Here is a 9,280-nt window from a genome sequence, read left to right on the forward strand (position 1 = left end):
AGCTATGTATAAAAGAGTAATATGATTCAAAATACATGTAACAAAAGTTCCAGAAGGGAAAACAGTAAGTCCATACCTAGCCATTACTAGAGAATATTCTGTATCTCAGAAAAATGAGAAAAAAAATTGAGTGCAGATGGAAAATTAATAAACATAATATCTGCAAAAGAAATTAGTATACATTGACATCACATCAATCCTTCACAGCACTAATTTGCAGAAGATAGAGTTTCTAATGTTTTATTAACATCTAGAGGCTACATATGTACATTAAAATATAAGCAAGGACCCAAAAATAACACCTGAATACTTTCCAGGAAGCATACTTCCTGGGATAAAGAAAAGATAAATTCATGCAGTCATAAGTATTTTTAAAGGATAATGATGAGTACTGGTTATATAGAAAATTGACAAAAACAAAACTGGCAGAAACAAATTTCAAAAAATGTTATATTTTCATCAAAGTTATAAAAGTAAATACAATAACAGAACTAGTTGTTAAATAGTGAAACTTTGCAACATAATCATAATTTTAAAAACCATTTCTAAAGTCATACACTATATCCATAAAACTAGAAAATGAAAGTAAAAAAAAAAAAAAACAAAGAACACTTTTATTATATAAAAGATGGATTGTTGCTGAGGTTCAGTCACTAAGTCATGTCCGACTATCTGAGACTCCATGGACTGCAGCACACCAGGCTTCCCTATCTCTCATTATCTTTCCAAGTCTGAACAAGCTTATGTCCATTAAACTGGTGATGCCATCCAACTATCTCATCCATGGTCACCCTCTACTCTTTTTGCCTTCAGTCTTTCCCAGCGTCAGGGTCTTTTCCAATGAGTCGGTTGTTCTCATCAAGTGGCCAAAGTATTGGTGCTTCAGTTTCAGCTTAAGTTCTTCCAATGTGTATTCAGGGGTTGCTTTCCTTTGGGGTTGACTGGTTTGATCTCCTTGTTGTGCAAGAAACTCTCAAGATTCTTCTCCAGCACCACGATTCAAAAACATGAATTCTTTGGTGCTCAGCCTTCCTTATGTTCCAACTCTCTTGTACATACATGACTACTGGAAAGACCATAGCTTTAACTAGATGGATCTTTGTCAGCAAAGTGATGTCTTTGCTTTTTAATATGCTCTCTATGTTTATATAGCTTTCTAATCAAGAAGCAAATGATTTTTAAATTTCATGGCTGCAGTCACTATCCGCAGTGACTTTGGAGCCCAAGAAGAGAAAATCTGTCCCTGCTTCCAATTTTCCCCCCTTTTATTTGCCATAAAATGAAGGGGCCAGATGGCACAATCTTGTTTATCTGAATGTTGAGTTATAAGCCAGCTTTTCATTCTACTCTTTCACTTTCATCAAGATGGTCTTTAGTTCCTCTTTGCTTTCTGCCATTACAGTGGTGTCATCTGCATATCTGAGGTTATTGATATTTCTCCCAGCAATCTTTCTTTTTTATAAATCTATATAGCTTTATTAAGACAAAAAACTGACAGTGTTGATATGAAGTTTACATTTAAACAAAAGTTTTCACAGAAACCTAACACATGTGGTGCAGACGGTAAAGAATCTGCCAGCAATGTGGGTAACCCGGGTTCAATCCTGGGTTGGGAAGATCTCCTGGAGAAAGAAATGGCACCCCACTCCACTACTCTTGCCTGGAGAATCCCATGGACTGAGGAGCCTGGTAGGTTACAGTCCATGGGGTCGCAAAGAGTTGGACATGACTGAGAGACTTCACTTTTCACTTTTCAGTTTTTTTTTTTCTAGATGCAGGTCTAGATGATGTCAAGAACTGATGGATCTCATGATTCAAGACAGAGTTTTGGATTTTAGTTAATTCTTAGGATTAAAAATTTTGTTTTGTTTTAAAGTGAACCACTGCCCCAGTATGAAAATTAAATCTTCTCCTGAGACCAGGGCTTTTGAAATCATTCAACTCTTGAACTTGTGCTGTCAGTGACTGAACCCTGCCACAAATGGTTTCAAAGTTCAAAAAATAGAGGTTCCAAGAGTTTTCCACCTTATGATCAATGGCCCTTGTCTTTCCCTACTCACCTCCCTCCTATACCACTCTCTGTCCTTCCCTAAATACTTCACCAGTGGCTTGGATGGAGAAGCTGATATTTATAACTTCAAAATAGGAAGAGAAAGGGTCTTGTCAATTTCATGAATTAGCACCTCTAAGACAGAATGATCTGCCTGTGTATACACTCCAGTAAGACTTTTCCTCCTCAATCAGTTTCCATCCACCAAGTTGCAGCTTTGGTAGCTTCTTAGTCCTTTGTTTGGAACAGCATTAATCTCAGGCAGGGAATACCTTGGCTTCTAAGTTTCAGGCATTCACAGCTTTTAAACAGTCTTTCACACTCATTTAGGTTGCCAATGACATTTTTTTGAAGGGATACAATATTATGGACACAGAACCCACTCATCATTAGTTGTTCTTTCCTTTGTTTCACCGTTTCCCCAAATTTTAACAAAAATGATACTAACCCATCTCCCTTCTTTCCCACCCCATCCCACCTACTCCAAATAATACACCAGTAATAGATAAAAAGTACACACATGCTGTGCTGTACAAATGCAGTGTTAACACTGTCGGGAAGAAGGCTGTGTGGGTTCTGGAGATGCTCTTTGAAGATCTACAGTATCTCTTGCTCTCCCATATCCCATTCTGCATTTTGTCCTTCATAGGAGGCCCTTTGCTTTTTTTCTTTTTTTTTTTAAGCAAACTTCAGAACAGGTTGCCTTGAAACACTGATGCTCCTTCCTCTCCACCAGGATGGGTGTGCAAACTATACAGCATGGAACAGCTTTTTTTTTTCCCCCCATTTATTTTTATTAGTTGGAGGCTAATTACTTTATAATATTGTAGTGGTTTTTGTCATACATTGACATGAATCAGCCATGGATTTACATGTGTTCCTCATCCCGATCCCCCCTCCCACCTCCCTCTCTACCCGATTCCTCTGGGTCTCCCCAGTGCACCAGGCCTGAGCACTTGTCTCATGCATCCAGCCTGGGCTGGTGATCTGTTTCACCCTAGATAATATACATGTTTCGATGCTGTTCTCTCGAAACATCCCACCCTCATCTTCTCCAACAGAGTGCAAAAGTCTGTTCTGTACATCTGTGTCTCTTTCTGTTTAGCATATAGGGTTATCATTACCATCTTTCTAAATTCCATATATATGTGTTAGTATACTGCATTGGTAAAGCACTTGGGCTGCTGTAGGGCACAGAAACTGTACTGGCTCTTCAAAGGACATCTTCTCAAAACAAGTAGAATTCCTTATTTCCCCACTTTAAACTGATAGTCAGATGTGACAGGGGCTGGTATTCAAGAGAGTTAATTCTTGTCATTTTTTTGTCAACATCCTCTGAGGGGCAAGAATGCCATGTCAGCCTTTCCTCAGAGGAAGGATATGACAACCTGTGGGCACTTGACATTGGCTTCCTGGCAGGGACCAGGTCAGCCTCATTAGAGTTCATTTCATCAGGAACGTGAGTTCCCCACTGGAGTCTGTATCTCCAGTCATCCACTCTGGTTCCAAGGCTTTCCTGACTCTCTTTTTTCTTCTCTGGTTTGCTCTCCTCCCCCTCATCTTCCGAATCAGAACCGGCTTTGTGCTTGCCTCCTACTGATTTCTCTGTCTCGTGTGCTGTTTTTTGTGACTGCAGAAACTCAGCAGTGAGGTCAGGGCAATCCGGGCTCTCTTCTGGCTCCCACGTGTTATCCTCACCTGAGAACCCTTCCACTTTAGGAGACACTCCACTGCCCTTTGCCACTCGATGGTCTAGAACTTTTCCACCACTATTCTTCCTCTTCTTTTAGCACCTCCTCCACTTTCTTCTTGTTCTGCTTTTTCCCCATAGTGCCCACCAGCTTTCTGGTATAAAGGATGCTGCTGCTTGGGTCTTGCATTCATCAACCCTCCCTACGTTGGTTCAAGCGTCCAGACTGTCCCATCAGTCCTCTTCCCAATTTACTATGTTTCCTCTCCAGCCCAATCCCCCAGCCATCCACCCAACCCACGTAGCATTGTCTTGGTCTACTCAGGCCAAAGAGCTGCCTTCCTTTTCCCAGCAATCTTGATTCCAACTTCTAACTTCCAATCTGTCATTTTGCATGATGTACTCTGCATATAAGTTAAATAAACAGGGTGACAGTACCCAGCCTTATTATATTTCTTTCCCAGTTTTGTACCAGTTAGTGTTCTATGTAGGGTTCTAACCATTGCTTCTTGATCTGCATACAGGTTTCTCAGAAGACAGGTAAAATGGTCTAGCACTCCCATCTCTTTAAGGATTTTCCAGTTTGTTGTGATCCATAGTCAAAGGCTTTTACATCGTCAATGAAACAGAAGTAGATATTTTCTGGAATTCCCTTGCTTTTTCTATGATCCAACAGATGCTGGCAATTTGATCTCTGATTCCTCTGCCTTTTCGAAACCCAATTTGTACATCTGGAAATTCTCAACTCAAGTACTGCTGGAGCCTAAGCTTGAAGGATTTTGAGCATAACCTTACTAGCATGTGAGGTGAGCACAATAGTTCATTAGTTTGAAAAATCTTTAGCCCTGCCCTTCTTTGCAACTGGGATGAAAACTGACTTTTTCTGGTCCTGTGGTCACTGCTGAGTTTTTCAAATTTGCTGACATACTAAGTGCAACACTTTAATAGCATCATCTTTTAGGATTATATCTCAGTGGGAATTCCATCACTTCTACTACCCTTAATGATAGAAATGCTTCCTAAGGCACACTTAGTTTCACACTCCAGGATGTCTGGCTCTAGGTGAGTGATCACATCATTGTGTGTGATCTTTAAGACCTTTTCTGTACAGTTCTTCTGTGTATTCTTGTGACTTCTTCTTAATCTCATCTGCCTCTTTTAGGCCCTTACCATTTCTGTCCTTTATTATGCCTGTCCTTGCATGAAATATTCCTTTGATATCTCCATTTTTCTTGAAGAAATCTCTAGTCTTTCCCATTCTATTGTTTCCCTCTATTTCTTTGCATTGTTCATTGAAGACAGCCTTCTTATCCCTCCTTGCTCTTCTCTGAAACTCTGCATTCAGTTGGGTATATCTTTCCCTTTCTCCTTTGCTTTTCACTTCTCTTCTTTCTTAATACATTTGTAAAGCCTCCTCAGGCAACCACTTGCCTTCCTGCATTTCTTTATCTTTGGGATGGTTTTCCACACTACCTATTGTACAATGTTATGAATCTCCACCCATAATTCTTCAGGCACTGTCTACCATATCTAATTCCTTGAATCTATTTGTCTCCTCTACTGTATAATCAAAAGGGAGTGGTTTACATTAAACCTGAATGGCCTAGTGGTTTTCCCCACTTTCTTTGGTTTTTGATTTTGCTATAAGTAGTTGATAATCGGAGCCACAGTCAGCTCCCAGTGTTGTTTTTTTCTGACTGTATAGAACTTCTCCATCTTCAGCTGCAAACAATGTAATCAATCTGATTTCAGTATTGACCATCTGGTGATGTTTGTTTGTAGAGTTGTCTCTTGTGTTGTTGGAAGAGGGTGTTTGCTACAGCCCATGTGTTCTCTTGGCAAAACTCTGTTAGCCTTTTCCCTGCTTCATTTTGTACTATCAAGCCAGATTCACCTGTTACTCCAAGTATCTCTTGACTTCCTACTTTTGCATTCCAATCCCCTATGATGAAAAGGATATTTATATATTTTGGTGTTAGTTCTAGACTAGACCTAGAAGGTCTTCTAGGTCCTCATAGAACCATTCAACTTCAGTTTGTTTGGTGTTAGTAGTTGGGGTATAGACTTGGATTACTATAGTGTTGAATAGTTTGCCTTGGAAATGAACCGAGATCATTCTGTCATTTTTGAAATTGCACCCAAAAGTGTGCATTTTGTAGTCTTGTTCATTATGAGTGCTACTCCATTTCTTCTATGGATTTCTTGTCCACAGTAGTAGGTTTATGGTCATCTTAATTAAATTCACCCATTAAATTAAATTAAATCCCCACCCATTCCCCATTCAACCATTAGTTCACTGATTCCTAAGATATCAATATTTACTCTTGCCATCTCCGGCTTGACCACATACAATTTGCCTTGATTCATGGACCTATCATTCCAGACACGGATAGACAATATATATTTGGACACCAAAATGGAGAAAATAGGTGAATACCTGTGTCGTTTGTGTAAATAGCACACATGAAATAAATTCCTAATGGAAGAAAAAATGGGTTATCTATCTTCCAAATTATTAGAGCAACTAAAAGAGGTACCTATTTGCTTCAGGTAGGAAATAAGAAAGAAAAGAGAATACCATGGATAGTATCTGTCACTTTTGCCAGAAATAAGCCCTTTTATTGTTTGGGGGCAAATCTGCTTTTCGTTGCTACATGCTTACCATTGACTGTTATTCAGGAGCATAATGAAGTGATGACATAATCAAGGTAAAACATATCATTCAGTTCAATATATTGGTATGGTTTAAAATCGTTGTTGAAAAACAAAATTTTCCAAGTAGGATCAGAAAAGTATCACAAATCTTGTTGCATTTACAAGAAACTTGCCGAAACTAAAATGATATAGCAGTGTTAGTATACAATATATTCAGAACATGCAAAAAAATGAGGGGAAAGTGGCAATTCTACTGTAAGAAAAAACAGATTTTAAGGAGAAAATTTTCAGAGAGTTCTATCTACAAAAGGATTGTTTTATTTTGGAACTGGGTACAATCCAAATGAAACCAAGAAATTAAGAAGCAGAGTGAGCCATAGGAAATTAAAGATGAAATATTTCTTTAATTATGAGAGGATAGAAAAAGAGAAATAATAAAAGCCAGATAAAATACATGGAGTTCAGTCTAGTTCTTGAACTTTTTTCAGACTGTAGCCTTTCACATTTGTCATGGAGATATGCATGCTGAGGAAGTTAATGGAGTGTGTACAACATAGTTTTTTTTTTTTTTTTTTTTTTTAATCTTTGCCTCTAGCTATCAACTCATTGGTCCATCAGATGCTGAATGTATTCTCTCAGGCAATACTGTCTTTTGGGATTTGGAGACACCAATTCTGAACATGAGTTGAAATCCCTAGCCCATTTTATTCCATGCTCTATTCTAGAGCTTCCCTCTTGAATTACAAATAAATTACATTCCTTTTGGCAATAGTATCTCTCCATATTTGAAGAAAACACTCGCATCCTTAAAGGTACTCACAAAGTCCCTAGCATCTAGTTCCTCCTGTTTTTTCCACATTCTGGGGTATCATTAATTTTAAACAGTCTTGAACTTTTTAAGAACAGCCCCCAAACTCCTCTTTTGTTGGTTGAACAGCTTCCAGTTTGATACTTATTCTCTCCAGTGAAGGAAATGAATCCAAGACTAGTGAAACTGTCTTGCCTCCTCTCTGTCAACTCTTAATCCCAACACATCTGTTCAAGCCCTGGGCTCTCCCTGCTCTCTTATTCTTTGTCTAAACAGTGACATGATATCTCTCCTATGAGCGGTTTGAAATATGAACTCCTTACACTTCAAGACATATAAAGGAAGAAGTACTTTGCACATTAACAAAGGGTATAAAGAGGATATAAGTCTGGGTTTGGTGATAATGTAAAGATAATAATGTAAAGAAATCAACATTCTCTCTCAACTGGTAGTAGCATGGTTGGTGATGAATTTTCTAACAGGCCAGGACACAGTATATATCAAAAAGCCTTAACTGTATGCCTGTTGTTAATCCAGAAATTCTACAATCTATGACTTTAAGAAATCGCCATGAGTTTTTACAAGGACAAGTTTTATCTCCATTATTATTTTATGATAGTGAAAAAGTAAACAGCATTGAAATATTATGCACATTCTAAACAATGTCTGGAAATGATCTGCTAGAAGAAATAACGCACATGTTTTAATAAAAATTTAAAATATATGTGTATGGCTGTGTCCCTTCACTGTTCACCTGAAACTACCACAGCATTGTTAATTGGCTATACCCCAATATAAAATAAAAAGTCTAAAGTTTGGAGAGAAAAAATAAATAAATAAAAATGAGACTTCAGAAGCAACCCTTAAAAAAAATGAGGAACTTCACTAGACGAGAGAGAGAACTATTCCAAATGTAATCAGACAGTATGATTGTACTCTTAAACAGTCCTCCGGTTCAGTTCAGTTGCTCAGTCATGTCCAACTCTTTGTGACCACATGGAGTGCAGCACTGCCAGGCTTCCCTGTCCATCACTAACTCCTGGAGTTTACGCAAACACATGTCCATTGAGTCAGTGATGCCATCCAACCATCTCCTCCTCTGTTGTCCTGTTATTCTCCTACCTTCAGTATTTCTCAACATCAGGGTCCTTTCCAAGGAGTCAGTTCTTCACAACAGGCGGCCAAAGTATTGGAGTTTCAGCTTCAGCATCAGTCCATCCAATGAATATTCAGGACTGCTTTCCTTTAGGATTGACTGGTTAGATCTCCTTGCAGTCCAAGGGACCATCAAGAGTCTTCTCCAAAAGCACAGTTCCAAAGCATCAATTCTTCAGTGCTCAGCTTTCTTTCTAGTCCAACTCCCACATGTATACATGACTACTGGAAAAACCATAGCTTTGAGTAGATGAACTTTTGTTGGGTAAGTAATGTCTGCTTTTTAATATTCCTTAGGCGACAAATATATTCTAAAAGTATGTTATCTGTATGTGTTTGTCTACTTAAGATTACACATTAAATATATTTGATATGTAAATAAGACTGCACATTATGTAATATGATATAATAGTTAGCAATGTTTCTTTCTAGATAATGGACTTAGCATTGATATTTATTTAAATTTTATAAATTTTCCACAGTAATTATGAAAATTTTTTGCAGTATAAAATATTTTCTCAACCAAAAATAAGCAAATGTCTGCTTTAAGATATTCATGCCAAATGTGATAGAAATATTTTATATGCTCTTGAATGATTTAAATTAACTAAGAATTGTCTGTTACTTAAATATTATGTGAAACCTGCTGATAGCCTTATCTGTGTTTCATATCTTTTCAGCAGTAGTTTTTGATGTAATTTTTTCCCTCTTTTTATATGCTACCTCATCTTGAGTCAATACTGGGAAAATATATTTTTATTTCTAACATCCTTATTTTGAAAATTAAGCAAAGTGGAAACATTCAATCATTTTTATTATTCTGAATCTGTAATTGTTGTGTTTGTCCTGTATAATGCTGTGTATTTGTGCTTTATCTATTTTTATTAGTCATGCTAGAGCTTTTGATTTTTATATATTTGAT

At 37.7% G+C, this 9,280-nt stretch overlaps 1 pseudogene; it reads right to left on the bottom strand.

Annotated features, from left to right (window-relative positions):
- Positions 1-3,278: 3,278 nt before the first annotated feature.
- On the bottom strand, positions 3,279-3,879 carry LOC136169337 (chromobox protein homolog 1 pseudogene; annotated as a pseudogene).
- Between the last annotated feature and the right edge of the window lie 5,401 nt (positions 3,880-9,280).

Source organism: Muntiacus reevesi, chromosome 5 (assembly GCF_963930625.1).
Source record: "Muntiacus reevesi chromosome 5, mMunRee1.1, whole genome shotgun sequence".
In the NCBI taxonomy this organism is placed as follows: Eukaryota; Metazoa; Chordata; class Mammalia; order Artiodactyla; family Cervidae; genus Muntiacus; species Muntiacus reevesi.